The sequence below is a fragment of the Schistocerca cancellata genome, chromosome 2, assembly GCF_023864275.1.
Source record: "Schistocerca cancellata isolate TAMUIC-IGC-003103 chromosome 2, iqSchCanc2.1, whole genome shotgun sequence".
Lineage (NCBI taxonomy): Eukaryota > Metazoa > Arthropoda > Insecta > Orthoptera > Acrididae > Schistocerca > Schistocerca cancellata.
In genome coordinates this window covers 62835334-62853624 of record NC_064627.1, presented here as the reverse complement: position 1 = coordinate 62853624, position 18291 = coordinate 62835334, and positions in this window count along the sequence as shown.

Below are 18291 nucleotides of genomic sequence, written 5' to 3'. Positions count from 1 at the left end.
GGCCAGTCTGTGGATGATTTTAAAGGCGGTTTTGCGTCTGCCTCGGCGAATGCGGTCTGGTTCCCCTTACACCGCCTCAGTTACACTGTGTCAGCGATTTCAGCGCAAACACTGTCTCCATGCTCCATGTAAGCGCGCACCATAATTACTCCGCCACACAAGCATTTGGGGTTACACTCGTCTGATATGAGACGTTGCCGAGGGGAAGGGGGGGGGGGGCGGTTGCAATGGGGACCGAACAATAAACCTGGGTTCGGTGGGAGGACTGCTGTGGCCTGTTGCGTGTTTGTGAACCACTGAGGGCTACGGCGGGACGAAGCCTCTCCATCGTTTCAAGGTCCCCGGTTCAATACACAATACATATAAAGGGGTTCTACAGATCTCTGTCGATAATGCGCAGTATGTGATGAACATCAACGCGTCAAGGCTCGCCACACAATCACTGATGGCACAGTGATTGATTTTAACAAGCGAAGTCACACAGTAACTCCGATACAGTCAACTTCAGCCAAAACTGCTCAAGACGGACAACATAGGCCGCTTGTACGCAGAACACTCAAATGCCAACTGTACTCGGGAAGTTACGTTGAAGTCGAAACTTCAGCAACTTCGCCAAAGAGTTACAGTTAAATGAAAGTATATTAGACAGCCAACGGAAGGCAGACTGTCCAAAGGAGCCAGAGCTCAGTCTTGTAACCTAACCTGACCGAAAGGCGAGAGCCGACTCTCTCAAGAGCACCCGTACAAGCCGAACACAGAACATTCCCGCCCCCAAGACAGTGGTCGTGGTTAAACCTTCCAATCAGCAACTCGCAAACCGGCGGAAAATTCCACTCTATTGATGACGCACGTATGACATTAGAAGGAAAGAAAATTGAGGATGGGGAGAGATTTAAATACCTACAGGACTGGGTAGAAACTGGGCTGACAGAAAAGGAAGAAATGGGAGCCAGAATAAACAAAATGAATTTAGCACACAAACTATGGACATCTATAGTAAGAAGAATATTTCTATTCGTACAAAACTGAGACATAACCAGACAGTGATGTGTCTTGAAGCCTTATACACAGCAGAAACACTTAACCTTGTAAGAACAAGTGTAATTAAAAGAGTGGTGGAACGAAAGATCCTGAGGAGGATATTAGGACCTCTAAGAACAGAGGATGTCAGTTTACGAGTTAACCAGAAGCCACGTGCCGCGATTGAAAGAATCTCTGACATCATCAGGAAAATGAGAATCGCCTTCTTCGTACACATCCTTAGAATAGACCATGGGAGGTTATCACAGCAAAATCATACAGTTTCTAGTGGGCAAAGAGAAGCGAAGTACGCTGTATCCAAGAGGTAGAACGGGATCTGGAGGAAGTGAAAATATAGTAACCGGGTGGTCTTACAGGAACATCATGATTTTTAAACAAAGAGGACAGAACTAGACCCACAGCGAAGGCATCATGGACAGAAGAGCGAAGAAGGTTGCACAGTATGGGAATGAAAGAATACTGTACGACGAGGAAGACCAGAAGAAATAAAAAAGAAAAAAAAAAGAAATTTTTGTTGAATAAATTACGTAACTTTTATGGTATAAATGGACTCTGTTAATTGGAAAAACAAGATTGAATTTTGTTACAACTGACCCCAGGCTCCCCTGTTGTTAAACATACTTAGCAGCAACACCGGAGTAACGAAAAGTTTATTCTTCGCCGTTGTGATTCGGGTTTCTGCGTTAATGGCCTTGTTGGTTTCAGTGCTGAGGAAAAGTTATTACTCTTCAATTCTCGAACGAATGTTATGCACCTGAAAGGTCACAAGTTTCCTTTGCATGCATCTTCTATGAACATGGCTCACGAAGGTATCACGTGCACAGTCCCTTCCTTATGTGGTTCTCCAGCGTGGCAAGCCCTTCATTAAGTCAATAGTATGCATCTAATCTGCATACTAATGGAGTTGCAGCAACAGTTAGTGCGTGCTACTTCCTTATCGCTGTTAGGTGCATGATACACCTAAAGCTTCCCGTTCTTTCACGATAAAAGCTTTTACAAGTCAACCGTCTGCATAACGAGGAAGAAAGTTTTCTCAGTTTAGAAACAAAATATTCTTACTAAGTGACAGTAACGAGCACTTCTGAGCAACCAGCTCCAGCCGTAGAATACGATATGCACGTTTGTGTGTTTACACCTTTAGTGCCTAATAACGTGATGTACTCCTATGAAACCTTTGCTAAACGACCATAGATTCACAGATATTTCGCTTCAGCGTGCAGTCCAATCAGTGAGAAAGCATTTATACGTCACTTATTTCACTGGCTCACTTTCTAATGCAAGATTTCCTTTTGTTGTCGTCTTCAGTCAGAAGACTGATTTGATTCGGCTCTCCAGGCTAGACAACCTCACGGAAGCCTCTTTATCTCTGTGCAACTACTACAGTCTACAGTCATTTGAATTTCCTTACTGTATCCGTCCCTGTATCTCCCTCTACAGTTTTTACCCCCACACTAATGACTGACGCCTTAGTGTATGTGCTATCTACCAATTTCTTTTTGTAGTCAGGTCGTGCCATAAATTTATTTTTCCTTTAATATTCAGCATTTTTCTGTAACAGCGAATCACAATAGCTACTATTCTCCTGTTGTCTGCACTGTTTACCGCCCATGTTACATTTCCACACAAAGCTACTCTCCAGACGAATAACTTAAGATTTCCGCAGACATACCCCTACTCTGATTTTCATATTAAATTCGCCAACCAAGTAAAACCGGAGTTGACAGTGTTAGTAGACGTGAGCCGTTATATCAAAAGCCCATAGTACTGGGCGATTCAGCAACAGATTCCATACCTCCGCTGATTTCTCAGATCTTTGCAACAAGAAAATTAATTATATTTGTTCTCATTATCAGAATACGAGCACCTCACACGAATGCCAATCAAACGAGTTATTTATTAAAATTAATAGTCTCTCCGAGCTGTGATTCCTGTCACATTGATCAGGTCATTGCATTTAGAAGAATATAAGGTGATAAATACAATCATCGGAAAACAGTTACATTGTTCAATATTTTAAAAATGAAGGATTAATTTTTTGGAGTAGCGTTTAGGTCCATAGATAGGTCCATTGCCAAATGTATTTGTCGTTTCATCAGTCTTTGTTAAGGGGCTCCGGAAAGGCTCAAAATCATGAAAAGTTCAATTTTTACTTTTTTGCGTTTTCTGAATCTGCAGACTATTACCTTTTAATAGATATATAATTTATTCAATTCCGAAGACTACAACTATTTTTAAATTTTTTTTTGAAATGTGTTCTACATGGGCGTGACCCACTGTGGCGCTTTTAAACTGCTGTCAAATGGTGTTATTATTGACGTCCGTGTTCATCAGGTACATTTTAGTGATGTGAGATAAAGTATGTGTTGTGGCTAACCTGTGATGGTTCAATATATATCGCTGGTGTGATTGTCGATTGTTTCATGTTTATTTTCTCTGTCGTTATCTCGAAAATATTCGTAATTAATTCTGTTTCTTGAGTCTGTTTTGTTGAAGTATAATAATGAGTAAAAGTAAAGTTGCTAATGCGACTTTCAATGATGGCAACATTGTAAGGTGCAAGGTATTTAGAAATATGGGAATGAAGATAGGTTCTAACATGGTACGAGCGATGCTTGCTTTAGACAAGGAACGCCTTCGGGCTGCAAACAGGGCTGTAAAGAGTCTAGAAATACAAGCAAGAGTAAACAGGAGGAGGAACAAGAGGAAGCTGGAGGAGGAGTTTGCAGAGGATGAAGATAATCCATCCTATGGACCAGGAATGCACTAAAAAGTTAATCCAATCTTTGTCGCTCTATTCCCAAAACTTTTATTTTCTCATACTAATTACATGTTTTCTAAGGATCTTCCAAACATATTTGTTTCAAACTTTCAGTAAATGTTATACAGTACCTTCTGCATAATTTAACACAGCCTTTATTTTTGAATATATAAATAAAAAGTTGCAAAAAAATGTTGTGAATTTTCATTACAATTGAAAAAAAATCATCTTTAATAACTGAACTAAAATTTTGTAAAATCCCTGTGTTAAGTTGTAGCCCATATTGCAATAAATAATCTGTAAAAAGTTCAACTTCCTACCTCAAATACTTTGTGAGGAAAGATGTAATTTATAAGCGTTATCTTAACATTGCAAGTATAGGGCGTTCCGGAGCCCCTTAAGGGGAATTTTAAATGTTGAGCAGTTTTTGTTATGTTATAAATTGTTTGCTCTTCTGTTAATTTCTTCCCCTTTATTATAATGGTGCAAATTGACTAATGTCTTTTGTAGACGTATTACCTCGCACAATTGTGTTTTAATTTATAAATAAGTCAGACAAAAGTCTTTTTTATATCACTATGTGACATAATTGTGTCTGGTCAAAAGTAGTTTGCCTAAAAACAGTAAAATAAAAATAGTAACTCCAGAAAAGACTAGCTAACATTCACTTTTATGTCAGATGTTAACATATTCCTCTTTCTTAGAAACGCATTTCTTGCTATTGCCAGTCTGCATTTTATAACCTCTCTACTTCGGGCATCATCGTTTATTTTGCTATCGTAATAGCTAAAATCAACTTATGGTTTTAGTTTCTTATGCCCTAATCTGATTCCGTCAACATCGCTACATTTAATTTGACTACATTCCATTAAGCTTTTTTTCACTTTTGTTGATGTTCATTTTAAATCAAGACGCCATCCATTCTATCCAAATGTTTTTCCAAGTACATTGTCATCTCTGACGGAGTTACAATATTAGCGACAGATCTAAAACGGTTTCTTTCGTCTTCATGAACTTTAGCCCCCTTCTCAAATTTATCCTTCGTTCTGTTGGCGGTATGTTCAAGGTACAAACTGAATACTGTCAGTAGAGCCCTGATTTTATTTAAAATCAAATGAAGAGGTATGTAAATAAATATATAACCAAAATTGCGAAATATGTAATGAAGGAATCATATGTAACATCCAAAATTTTATTTTGTGGCAGAAAATATGCGTTCATAGGAAGACTAGTGAAATTTCTAATTCTTAATCAATTCATTTCTATTATAAAGTACTGAAGTACGTCTCCTATTCTAGCATTTACGTCACACTGGAACTGGATGCATGGTTAATTATAATATACTTTTCCAAATGTTGTGTTGCTATGCACAGTCTTCTGCCTTCAATATGGTTTTTATAAATCGAAAAAGATAGCTCAACTTCGCAACAAGCCAACGGTGCACATTTAAACAGGGGATTGTGTTAGGAATGATATTCCTAGGGGCTCTACAATTTCACCACTGAAGAAGCGAGAGAAAATAATAAACTTTGAGTATCCATGACTCTTATTCAGCACAGACGGCAGCTTGCTGGAAAGTACACCATCCACGTCACTGGGACAGCACTTACCTTCCGACTACATATTCCCACAGCCTCTTGGAGCGGCATACCTGAAGTCTCCAGTTTCTTGATATCGTCGGGAAACCAGCTGAAGTGACTTGTGATGTATGGAAGTGAGCTGAACGCTTTACATCTGTTGAATGTCGACAAGGATTCATTCACTGAAGGATCAGAAGAAAAATACTCCGTCACTGACTTCACAGCTTCATGTGCTTACTGCAGAGAATCACAACTTAAAGCCATGTTGCTGACCTTGTTATCACTGGCCCTTGAGGCAAAGGTATGTAAGGTAGCTGCTGCATGTAGCGCTGTACACGATTAAGACATTTCAAGGAAACCTTCTCCGTTACCGATGGGAACTGATGTCAAACTGTCTCTGCCGCTCGTTACAGTGCATTAATCGTACATGTAACACGCACCAAGTTCGGATAAAATGCATTAAACGATTTCCACACTTTCAACATGTTTGGAGCTGCATCTGCGTACATCAATAGAATTCCCTCTTCTTTTATGCCATCTGTCCACAGTACCTCAAGACCATCATTAATGAATCTAGAAAATGTTGAGCTATTTGTTGCCTCCAAAGGTTTACAATAAATTAAATTCGGTTTAGGCTGAGTGTCCAGTGTGTCCATAGATCAGCGATGAAACGGTCTACAGCATCTGCCGTCTCATTGGCAGAAATCCATATATGAGTTCCCCCTATGTCAGCCCCAATTTTTTTCTGATACGGCAACTTAGCAAGAATCCAAGTAATTTTTCATGAGAGTGGACTCGTCGGGAGTATTGAGGTTGCAGTGTTTAATTAAGAAGTGTTTATATTTAAATGCGTTCCAGTATATTTCCTCTGCAGCTAATGTCTCTGCAACCAATGCAAGACACAGTTCTTTGTAAAATTCACTAATAGATGATGTGGGCTGTACCCGCGACTGTGTAAGTGAGCCTATTTCTTTGAAGAAATTCGTTGTTTATTCGTAATATGTAGATTGCTTTGCAAACGTTGATCAGTCTGATTTCATCGTGCATCCTGCACGTTTGTCACAAGTTTGACAGAGGACGATTTTAAAATCTATGGTTAAAGCACTGTCAACAGAGATCCATGTTTCCAGCTTTGATGACAACGAAGAAGCAATCGGTCCATGGTTAAATTAAGTGCAACTGACTGTTACACATTGTGAAGCGTTTGAGGACTAGAGGGAAAGTGTTTAAAATAAGTCATCGTTATCTGCATCGAAGTTGTGCAATTTAGCTCTGTGTGTGACAGGACTAACGACAGTATGAGAACGACATTACCCAAAGTTAATTTTTTCCCTTTTTCAATGTATAACAAAAATGTACTCGTATACAGGAATTTACGAAAATGTATAATAATTCTGCAATAAAATAACGCAATTTTAGAGGCTTTACTGGTCTCATACAGGTATGATTTTATATATAGGGTGCCGCGCAGGGTAGCCGCGCTGTCTAAGGGCGCCTTGCCACGGTTCGAGTGGATGCCCCTGTCGGAGGTTCGAGTCCTCCCTCGGACAGGGGTGTGTTTAATTTATATTAAGTAGGGTGTAAGCCTAGGGACCGATGACCTCAGCAGTTTCGTCCCATAGAAGCTTACCAGAAATTTTCCAATTTTTATATAGGGAGATTTTTTCCTCTATATACAAACTCCCGTGGTCTAGGGATAGCGTCTTTAATTCATAATCAAAACGTCTTCGGTCCCGGATTCTATCCCCGCCACTGCCTAAATTTTGATAAATAATCAGCATTGGCGGCCGAAGACTTCCGGCATAAGAAGTCAGCCTCATTCTGCCAACGGCCTTGTCAAAGAGGGCAGAGGAGCGGATAGAGGTTCAGGGCACTCTCTTGTCCTAGGGGTGGTAAATTGCCCCTAAAGACGGAAGAATCAGCAATGATCAACGACATGAGGATGCAGAAGGCAATGGAAACCACTGCACTAAAGACACGTAACGTGTATCCACAGGACATGTGGCCTGTATTTGAAGAAGTGTCATGATGATCTCTCCATTGGCAAAAGATTCCGGAATAGTCCCCCATTCGGATCTCCGGGAGGGGACTGCCAAGGAGGAAGTTACCATGAGAAAAAGATTGAATAATCAACGAAACGATAACGTTCTACGAGTCGGGGCGTGGAATGTCAGAAGCTTGAACGTGGTAGGGAAACTAGAAAATCTGAAAAGGGAAATGCAAAGGCTCAATCTAGATATAGTAGGGGTCAGTGAAGTGAAGTGGAAGGAAGACAAGGATTTCTGGTCAGATGAGTATCGGGTAATATCAACAACAGCAGAAAATGGTATAACAGGTGTAGGATTCGTTATGAATAGGAAGGTAGGGCAGAGGGTGTGTTACTGTGAACAATTCAGTGACCGGGTTGTTCTAATCAGAATCGACAGCAGACCAACACCGACAACGATAGTTCAGGTATACATGCCGACGTCGCAAGCTGAAGATGAACAGATAGAGAAAGTGTATGAGCATATTGAAAGGGTAATGCAGTATGTAAAGGGGGACGAAAATCTAATAGTCATGGGCGACTGGAATGCAGTTGTAGGGGAAGGAGTAGAAGAAAAGGTTACAGGAGAACATGGGCTTGGGGCAAGGAATGAAAGAGGAGAAAGACTAATTGAGTTCTGTAACAAGTTTCAGCTAGTAATAGCGAATACCCTGTTCAAGAATCACAAGAGGAGGAGGTATACTTGGAAAAGGCCGGGAGATACGGGAAGATTTCAATTAGATTAAATCATAGTCAGACAGAGATTCCGAAATCAGATACTGGATTGTAAGGCGTACCCAGGAGCAGATATAGACTCAGATCACAATATAGTAGTGATGAAGAGTAGGCTGAAGTTCAAGACATTAGTCAGGAAGAATCAATACGCAAAGAAGTGGGATACGGAAGTACTAAGGAATGACGAGATACGTTTGAAGTTCTCTAACGCAATAGATACAGCAATAAGGAATAGCGCAGTAGGCAGTACAGTTGAAGAGGAATGCTCTAAAAAGGGCCATCACAGAAGTTGGGAAGGAAAACATAGGTACAAAGAAGGTAGCTGCGAAGAAACCATGGGTAACAGAAGAAATACTTCAGTTGATTGATGATAGGAGGAAGTACAAACATGTTCCGGGAAAATCAAGAATACAGAAATATAAGTCGCTGAGGAATGAAATAAATAGGAAGTGCAGGGAAGCAAAGACGAAATGGCTGCAGGAAACATGTGAAGACATCGAAAAAGATATGATTGTCGGAAGGACGGACTCAGCATACAGGAAAGTCAAAACAACCTTTGGTGACATTAAAAGCAACGGTGGTAACATTAAGACTGCAACGGGAATTCCACTGTTAAATGCAGAGGAGAGAGCAGATAGGTGGAAAGAATACATTGAAAGCCTCTATGAGGGTGAAGGCTGAAAATGGCTCTGAGCACTATGGGACTTAACAGCTGTGGTCATCAGTCCCCTAGAACTTAGAACTACTTAAACCTAACTAACCTAAGGACATCACACACATCCATGCCCGAGGCAGGATTCGAACCTGCGACCGTAGCAGTCGCACGGTTCCGGACTGCGCGCCTAGAACCGCGAGACCACCACGGCCGGCATGAGGGTGAAGATTTGTCTGATGTGATAGAAGAAGAAACAGGAGTCGATTTAGAAGAGATATGGGATCCAGTATTAGAATCGGAAATTAAAAGGGCTTTGGAGGACTTACGGCCAAATAAGGCAGAAGGGACAGATAACATTCCATCAGAATTTCTAAAATCATTGGGGAAAGCGGCAACAAAACGACTATTCACGTTGGTTTGTAGAATATATGAGTCTGGCGATATACTATCTGACTTTCGGAAAAGCATCATCCACACAATTCCCAAGACGGCAAGAGCTGCCAAGTGCGAGAATTATCGCACAATCAGCTTAACAGCTCATGCATCGAAGCTGCTTACAAGAATAATATACAGAAGAATGGAAAAGAAAATTGAGAATGCACTAGGTGACGATCAGTTTGGCTTTAGGAAAAGTACAGGGACGAGAGAGGCAATTCTGACGTTACGGCTAATAATGGAAGCAAGGCTAAAGAAAAATCAAGACACTTTCATAGGATTTGTCGACCTGGGAAAAGCGTTCAACAATATAAAACGGTGCAAGCTGTTCGAGATTCTGAAAAAAGTAGGGGTAAGCTATAGGGAGAGACGGGTCATATACAATATGTACAACAACCAAGAGGGAATAATAAGAGTGGACGATCAAGAACGAAGTGCTCGTATTAAGATGGGTGTAAGACAAGGCTGTAGCCTTTCGCCCATACTCTTCAATCTGTACATCGAGGAAGCAATGATGGAAATAAAAGAAAGGTTCAGGAGTGGAATTAAAATACAAGGTGAATGGCTATCAATGATACGATTCGCTGATGACATTGCTGTCCTGAGTGAAAGTGAAGAAGAATTAAATTATCTGCTGAACGGAATGAACAGTCTAATGAGTACACAGTATGGTTTGAGAGTAAATCGGAGAAAGACGAAGGTAATGAGAAGTAGTAGAAATGAGAACAGCGAGAAACTTAACATCAGGATTGATGGTCACGAAGTCAGTGAAGTTAAGGAATTCTGCTACCTAGGCAGTAAAATAACCAATGACGGTCGGAGCAAGGAGGACATCAAAAGTAGACTAGCTATGGCAAAAAAGGCATTTCTGGCCAAGAGAAGTCTACTAATATCAAATACCGGCCTTAATTTGAGGAAGAAATTTCTGAGGATGTACGTCTGGAGTACAGCATTGTATGGTAGTGAAACATGGACTGTGGGAAAACCGGAACAGAAGAGAATCGAAGCATTTGAGATGTGGTGCTATAGACGAATGTTGAAAATTAGGTGGACTGATAAGGTAAGGAATGAGGAGGTTCTACGCAGAATCGGAGAGGAAAGGAATATGTGGAAAACACTGATAAGGAGAAGGGACAGGATGGTAGGACATCTGCTAAGACATGAGGGAATGACTTCCATGGTACCAGAGGGAGTTGTAGAGGGCAAAAACTGTAGAGGAAGACAGAGATTGGAATACGCCAAGCAAATAATTGAGGACGTAGGTTGCAAGTGCTACTCTGAGATGAAGAGGTTAGCACAGGAAAGGAATTCGTGGCGGGCCGCATCAAACCAATCAGTAGACTGATGACCAAAGAAAAAAATACGAACTCCAGAGATTTACTGATAAGAGGATACAGAACAAAAAAGGTTTAATGAACTTTTAGTGCATCTGCACTATGCTGCCACCTATAGGTCATTTAGAAATGCATGTCCCCCTGATATAGACCATTTATTCAATCACACATTGTTACAAAGATTGCAGTCTAATAAGCGCCACATTTACACTATGCATGGTTTCCTGCTGGAGGGTGGTACTGATATAGTAATTGGCAATGTTGTGTTGGATTCACTTCTCTTGCCGTCTCACCTTGTAGTGGATGTGATACACAGTTTCCGTATTTAAACAGAGAGCTTGCCGACACGGCGTTTACTTACGCAAAGGCAAATGGTAGCTGGCGGCGGGCAGTAAGGTGTATCAGGAGACCTACCATGCCGATGACAACAACAACAGGATTCATTGTTTGCAACAATGTTTCGCCGTTTGTATAAGATAGGGCCGTTCAAGAAGCAGGCAATCATGAAGGATGTACCCGAAATGTTCGGACACCAGATTGGAGGAAAACGTGATTAACACTGTGGAAGGCGACCACCGTGTCAGTACCAGGCAGTACCAGTGCAGGGAAAGCCAGTCGACTGTGTGGGCAATTCTCCACGACAATTGTTATTACCCTTATCACTTACAACGTGTGCAGGGCTTACTAGGAACAGACTTCGCACATCGGGAGCAGTTTTGTCATTGGTTTCTTCACCAAGCAACCACGGTCCCGGGATGTGTGCGATCCACCCCATTCATAGACGAGGCCACATTAAGTCGTATGGTATTTTCAGCTTTATTAAGTCACCTGCGAGATAGTATGCAGAACCCCTATAGTATGGTCACAGCGAATGATCGGCATTGGTGCAGCCTAAATGTGTGGCGCGGGATAATTGGCGACCGTACTATGGAACAAGTCTTCCATTTCGCGTAACAGGCCTGAACTGTCGGCGTTTCTTGCGGGTGACTTTGACTCCCGTGCTGAAAGAAGTGCCATTGATGATTCGATAGGCTGTGTGTGTGTTACATGATGGTTCTCCAGATCACTTCGCCGTTAACGTCCGGACGCATCAGTCGTGTCTTCGCTGGTCGATGGATCGGACGAGGGGGTCCAGTTATATGGCCTGCTCGATCTCAACCCGTGCCTTTTCTCGTCATGGGGCCATCTCAAAAGTATTGTGTATACAGAGCCCATTCCAGACATGGAGCGACTGTAGAAGCTTATTAATGCTGTCTTTTATACTGTTCGGATGCAGCCTGTCCGATGTGAACGTGTAAGATAGAACATGCTACGGCGCTTACACGCATGTGTTGTGGCACAAGGAAACCATTTTCAACACCTACTGTAACTATGGCTGCATGATACAGCGCTTATTAGACTGGAGTCCCTGTATAATTGAATAAATGATATCTAGCAGGGAAACCATGCATTTCTGAAGTTCATTAGATCGTTTTTGTTCTGTATCCTCTCATCGATCAGTCCCTAGATTTTGTACATGGTGGGAAAAATCACCCTGTATATATAGACTGAAGCGGCGAGTGAAAATTTGTACCAAGGGCAGGAATCGAACACGAGTCTCCTGTTTACTACACAGGTGCGTTAACCACTTAACCATCTTGGCACAGGGGTTCGATCGTGCAAGGGTAATCCGTACAGTTGTGTGAACCACTATGCTAATATGGCTTAGTGGCTAACACACCTGCCTAATTAGCAGGAGATCCTGGTTCGATTCCCACCCTCGGTACAAGTTTTCACTCGCCGCTCCAGTATATACTGGAGCTAAGAGTGAAGAGCGTGAGTCAAATGAAAACCTTAAACTTGTAATAACAAATCGAAATTTCGCGCCGTTACCCTGTAAGTTGGTAAGCGTGCTGCTAACAGAGTGCTGAATGACCTGTAGGTGGCAGCATAGTGCAGATGCACCCATACCGCAGCAGTATCAGTATAAAGATGACCGCCCAACTTGCGACTTGCACCAGGGAAGAACAGCGTTCTGTTATTGCGTAGTGAAGGTGTTAAACCTATTGAAATTCATCGACGAATGAAGGTTCATTACGGTGATGCATGTTTGTTACAGCAGCAAGTCTACGAATGGAGTAGGAAGTTCGCAAATGGTGTGACTTCAGTGGAAGATGCTCCTCGTCCAGGCCAGTCACAACGAGTTGTGACCCCACAGAACATTGCAGCAGTTGAAGCCATAGTGAAGGAAAACTGCTGAGTGACACTGAATGACATTGCAGCATGTTTACAGATTAGTCATGGGGCAGCACACCACATTCTGCATGATGTGCTCCAGTGTTACAAGTGTCTGCAAGATGGGTGCCACGGCAACTGACTCCTGAAATGAGAGAACGACATGTTGATGCTTGTGAAGAACTTCTTCGGCGCTTTGAACGAGAAGGTGATGGCTTTCTTGCAAGAATCGCTACTGGGAACGTAACCTGGGTTCACTTCCACCAATCGGAAACGAAGAGAGCGAGCAAGGAATGGCGCCATTCCTCATCACCAAAACCGAAGAAGGTTGTGCTGACTCTCTTTTGGGACGAAAAAGGCGTCATTTTGGAGCATTACATGCCTAGAGGGACCGCTATCACCAGTGCATCATACACAGATCTCCTAAGAAATCATCTGCGGCCTGCAATCAGATCAAAGCGACGTGGATTGCTGTCAGCAGGTGTCCAATGCAAGGTTCAAATGGCTGTGAGCACTATGCTACTTAACTTCTGAGGTCGTCAGTCGCCAAGAACTTAGAACTAATTAAACCTAACTAAGCTAAGGACATCACACACATCCATGCCCAAGGCAGAATTCGAACCTGCGACGGTAGCGGTCGCTCGGCTCGAGACGGTAGCGCCTAGAACCGCACGGCTACTCCGGCCGGCTGACAATGCAAGGCCCCACACTGTCCGTACAACAGTTGCAACAATAAAACACCTGCATTTCGAGAGTCTTCCTCATTCACCATACTCACCAGAACTTGCCTCAAGTGATCTCCATATGTTTGAACGACCCAAAGTCGCAATGGGGGCAAAGAAGTTCCGTTCTCAGGAATAGGTACGCCACGCGGTTTTTCTAAAGGAATTAACGCACTTTGTAAGCACTGCAGGACTTGCATTGAGCGTGGGGGAGATTATGTTGAAAAGTGATACAGCTTTGTACCACTTCTCCACAATAAATAACATTTAAAAAATATTTAAGGCTTTCATTTGACTCACCCTCGTAGTACAGAGTGAAATATGCATCAAACTAAAAATCTGTTGTTGTTGTTGTTGTGGTCTTCAGTCCTGAGACTGGTTTGATGCAGCTCTCCATGCTACTCTATCCTGTGCAATCTTCTTCATCTCCCAGTACCTACTGCAACCTACATCCTTCTGAATCTGCTTAGTGTATTCATCTCTTGGTCTCCCCCTATGATTTTTACCCTCCACGCTGCCCTCCAATACTAAATTGGTGATCCCTTGATGCCTCAGGACATGTCCTACCAACCGATCCCTTCTTCTAGTCAAGTTGTGCCACAAACTTCTCTTCTCCCCAATCCTATTCAATACTTCCTCATTAGTTATGTGATCTACCCATCTAATCTTCAGCATTCTTCTGTAGCACCACATTTCGAAAGCTTCTATTCTCTTCTTGTCCAAACTATTTACTGTCCATGTTTCACTACCATACATGGCTACACTCCATACAAATACTTTCAGAAATGACTTCCTGACACTTAAATCTATACTCGATGTTAACAAATTTCTCTTCTTCAGAAACTCTTTCCTTGCCATTGCCAGTCTACATTTTATATCCTCTCTAATTCGTCCGTCATCAGTTATTTTGCTCCCCAAATAGCAAAACTCCTTTACTACTTTAAGTGTCTCAATTCCTAATCTAATACCCTCAGCATCACCCGACTTCATTCGACTACATTCCATTATCCTTGTTTTGCCTTTGTTGATGTTCATCTTATATCCTCCCTTCGAGACACCATCCATTCCGTTCAACTGCTCTTCCAAGTCCTTTGCTGTCTCTGACAGAATTACAATGTCATCGGCGAACCTCAAAGTTTTTATTTCTTCTCCATGGATTTTAATAACTACTCCAAATTTTTCTTTTGTTTCCTTTACTGCTTGCTCAATATAGAGATTGAATAACATCGGGGACAGGCTACAACCCTGTCTTACTCCCTTCCCAACCACTGCTTCTCTTTCATGTCCCTCAACTCTTATAACTGCCATCTGGTTTCTGTACAAATTGTAAATAGCCTTTCGCTCCCAGTATTTTACCCCTGCCACCTTTACAATTTGAAAGAGAGTATTCCAGTCAACACTGTCAAAAGATATCTCTAAGTCTACAAATGCTAGAAATGTAGGTTTGCCTTTCCTTAATCTTTCTTCTAAGATAAGTCGTAAGGTCAGTATTGCCTCACGTGTTCCAGTATTTCTACGGAATCCAAACTGATCTTCCCCGAGGTCGGCTTCTACTAGTTTTTCCATTCGTCTGTAAAGAATTCGTGTTAGTACTTTGCAGCTGTGGCCTATTAAATTGATTGTTCGGTAATTTTCACATCTGTCAACATCTGCTTTCTTTGGGATTGGAATTATTATATTCTTCTTGAAGTCTGAGGGTATTTCGCCTGTTTCATACATCTTGCTCACCAGATGGTAGAGTTTTGTCAGGACTGGCTCTCCCAAGGCCGTCAGTAGTTCCAATGGAATGTTGTCTACTCCGGGGGCCTTGTTTCGACTGAGGTCTTTCAGTGCTCTGTCAAACTTCACGCAGTATCGTATCTCCCATTTCATCTTCATCTACATCCTCTTTCATTTCCATAAAATTGTCCTCAAGTGCATCGCCCTTGTATAGACCTTCTATATACTCCTTCCACCTTTCTGCTTTCCCTTCTTTGCTTAGAACTGGGTTTCCATCTGAGGTCTTGATGTTCATACATGTGGTTCTCTTATCTCCAAAGGTCTCTTTAATTTTCCTGTAGGCAGTATCTATCTTAACCCTAGTGAGATAAGCCTCTACATCCTTACATTTGTCCTCTAGCCATCCCTGCTTAGCCATTTTGCACTTCCTGTCGATCTCATTTTTGAGACGTTTGTATTCCTTTTTGCCTGCTTCATTTACTGCATTTTTATATTTTCTCCTTTCATCAATTAAATTCAATATTTCTTCTGTTACCCAAGGATTTGTACTAACCCTCTTCTTTTTACCTACTTGATCCTCTGCTGCCTTCACTACTTCATCCCTCAGAGCTACCCATTCTTCTTCTACTGTATTTCTTTCCCCCATTCCTTTCAATTGTTCCCTTACGCTCTCCCTGAAACTCTGTACAACCTCTGGTTCTTTCAGTTTATCCAGGTCCCATCTCCTTAAATTCCCACCTTTTTGCAGTTTCTTCAGTTTTAATCTACAGGTCATAACCAACAGATTGTGGTCAGAGTCCACATCTGCCCCTGGAAATGTCTTACAATTTAAAACCAGGTTCCTAAATCTCTGTCTTACCATTATATAATCTATCTGATACCTTTTAGTAAAAATCTGTAAAACTATGTAATTTAAGACTGTGAAATGAGAGTCTTTTCAGTATAATTCTCTGAAATTTCAGTTTTTCTTATAATTACATGTAAAGGAACAGAATATGTAATTACGTACAATCCGGGTTCTGATTATCAGAGATAGGCTACAACTGAGAGGCTACAACTCAAGAACTGAAGAATGACAACACAGGTAGTTAAACTTTGCGAATTAATTAAATTATTCGATTGGTTGTGACCTTAGACACACAGGAGCTAAATTTTAGTGAGTCACGGACGGTAAGGAGGTAATACGGATGGCTCTCATAGCTTTTGTGATCTTCACATCCACTGTTACGTTCGTGGACAGTCATGTTGTTTTGTTTGACAATGTTTTCGCTGATTTGCGGCCAGCCCGTAATCTTGCTCGGCAGATAGCGAGAGGAGCGGTGTGTTAGTCCGGTCACGGCCGCCGGTTCGCGTATCGCAGATCTGGGCCGGGAACGGCGGGCAGTTAAGCGCCGCCTCCATTACGCCGGCGCGGCGCGGCGCAGCACAACACAGTAGTTTGGCGGTCGCTGGCAGCGTTCCGTCACGTCCGGCCGTCACGTTCTCGCTGTTGCTGTTCCGCACGAGGGCAGCCTCTTTAAAGGTAGCCTCTTACAAGCTATTGAGGCAGGGCATGCGCGATACTCAACTACGTCGAGATGAAAAACGTGGCAGCGCACTCATGGCCAGTGGCAAATTACTATCTACGCCCGGATTTACTGCAGGCAACGCGAGGCCGATATGCATTGGAGGGCAGGGTTTTCAGACAACGCAAAGCCTACAACGCGTGATTTGAACACGTATTAGTGGTCTTAAAATGGAATAAACTTCTGCTTTCATGTTCAGTCCTGATACTTTGTTCAAATGGTTCAAAAGGCTCTAAGTACTGTGGGACTTAACATGTGAGGTCATCAGTCCCCTAGAATTAGAACTACTCAAACCTAAGGACATCACACATATCCACGCCGGAGGCAGGATTAGAACCAGCGACCGTAGCAGCCGCGTGGTTCCGGACTGAAGCGCCTAGAACCGCTCGACCACAGCGGCCGGCCCAGATACTTTGTAAGCATGCATAAAACGGATGATCTCAGTAGGAATTTTGTTCGCAGATAAATTTTGTTCTATTGTTTACTTTTCCTGAACATTGGAGTCATTGAAATAACAACAGTCAGAAGAATGGTTCAAATGGCTCTGAGCACTATGCGACTTAACGTTTGAGGTCATCAGTCGCCTAGAACTTAGAACCAATTAAACCTAACTAACCTAAGGACATCACGCACATCCATGCCCGAGGCAGGATTCGAACCTGCGACCGTAGCGGTCGCCCGACTCCAGACTGCAGCGCCTAGAACCGCAGGGCCACTCCGGCCGGCAGTCAGAATAATCTTCCACATTTATTCCACTGTTTGTCGCTTTGCAAGCCATACTGGTTACCCATTTGCATATTAATGCTACCTCACTTCATTGCACTTAAATCCCATTTTCGCAAGAACAGCCTACATTGTGTAAGTAGGCTGTTTAGGTTTTTATGTTGCTAACGCCATGTAGCGCTCTATATGAAAATCACTGACTTGTGCTGTGTGCAGTCTGTGGCTGGTTTGCATTGTTGGAATTTGCTATTGTAGTGTTGGCCAGTTGGCTGTTAACAGCGCGTAGCGTTGCGCAGTTGGAGGTGAGCCGCCAGCAGTGGTCGATGTGAGGAGAGAGACGGCAGAATTTTAAGAGAGGACGATCTGGACGTGAGTGCCCAAGAAAGAGTAAATTTGGAATACTGGATGTCATGAACTGATATATATATTATGACTTTTGAACACTATTAAGGTAAATACATTGTTTGTTCTCTATCAAAATCTTTCATTTGGTAAGTATGCCTATCAGTAGTTAGTGCCTTCAGTAGTTTGAATCTTTTATTTAGCTGGAAGTATTGGCGCTCGCTGTATTGCAGTAGTTCGAGTAACGAAGATTTTTGTGAGGTAAGTGATTCATGAAAGGTATAGGTTGTTGTTAGTCAGGGCCATTCTTTTGTAGGGATTTTTGAAAATCAAATTGTGTTGCGCTAAAAATATTGTGTGTCAGTTTAAGCGCAGTCATTTATAATTTTTGTAAGGGGATGTTTCGACTGATAAACCGAAACATTACAACCACCTGCTAAAA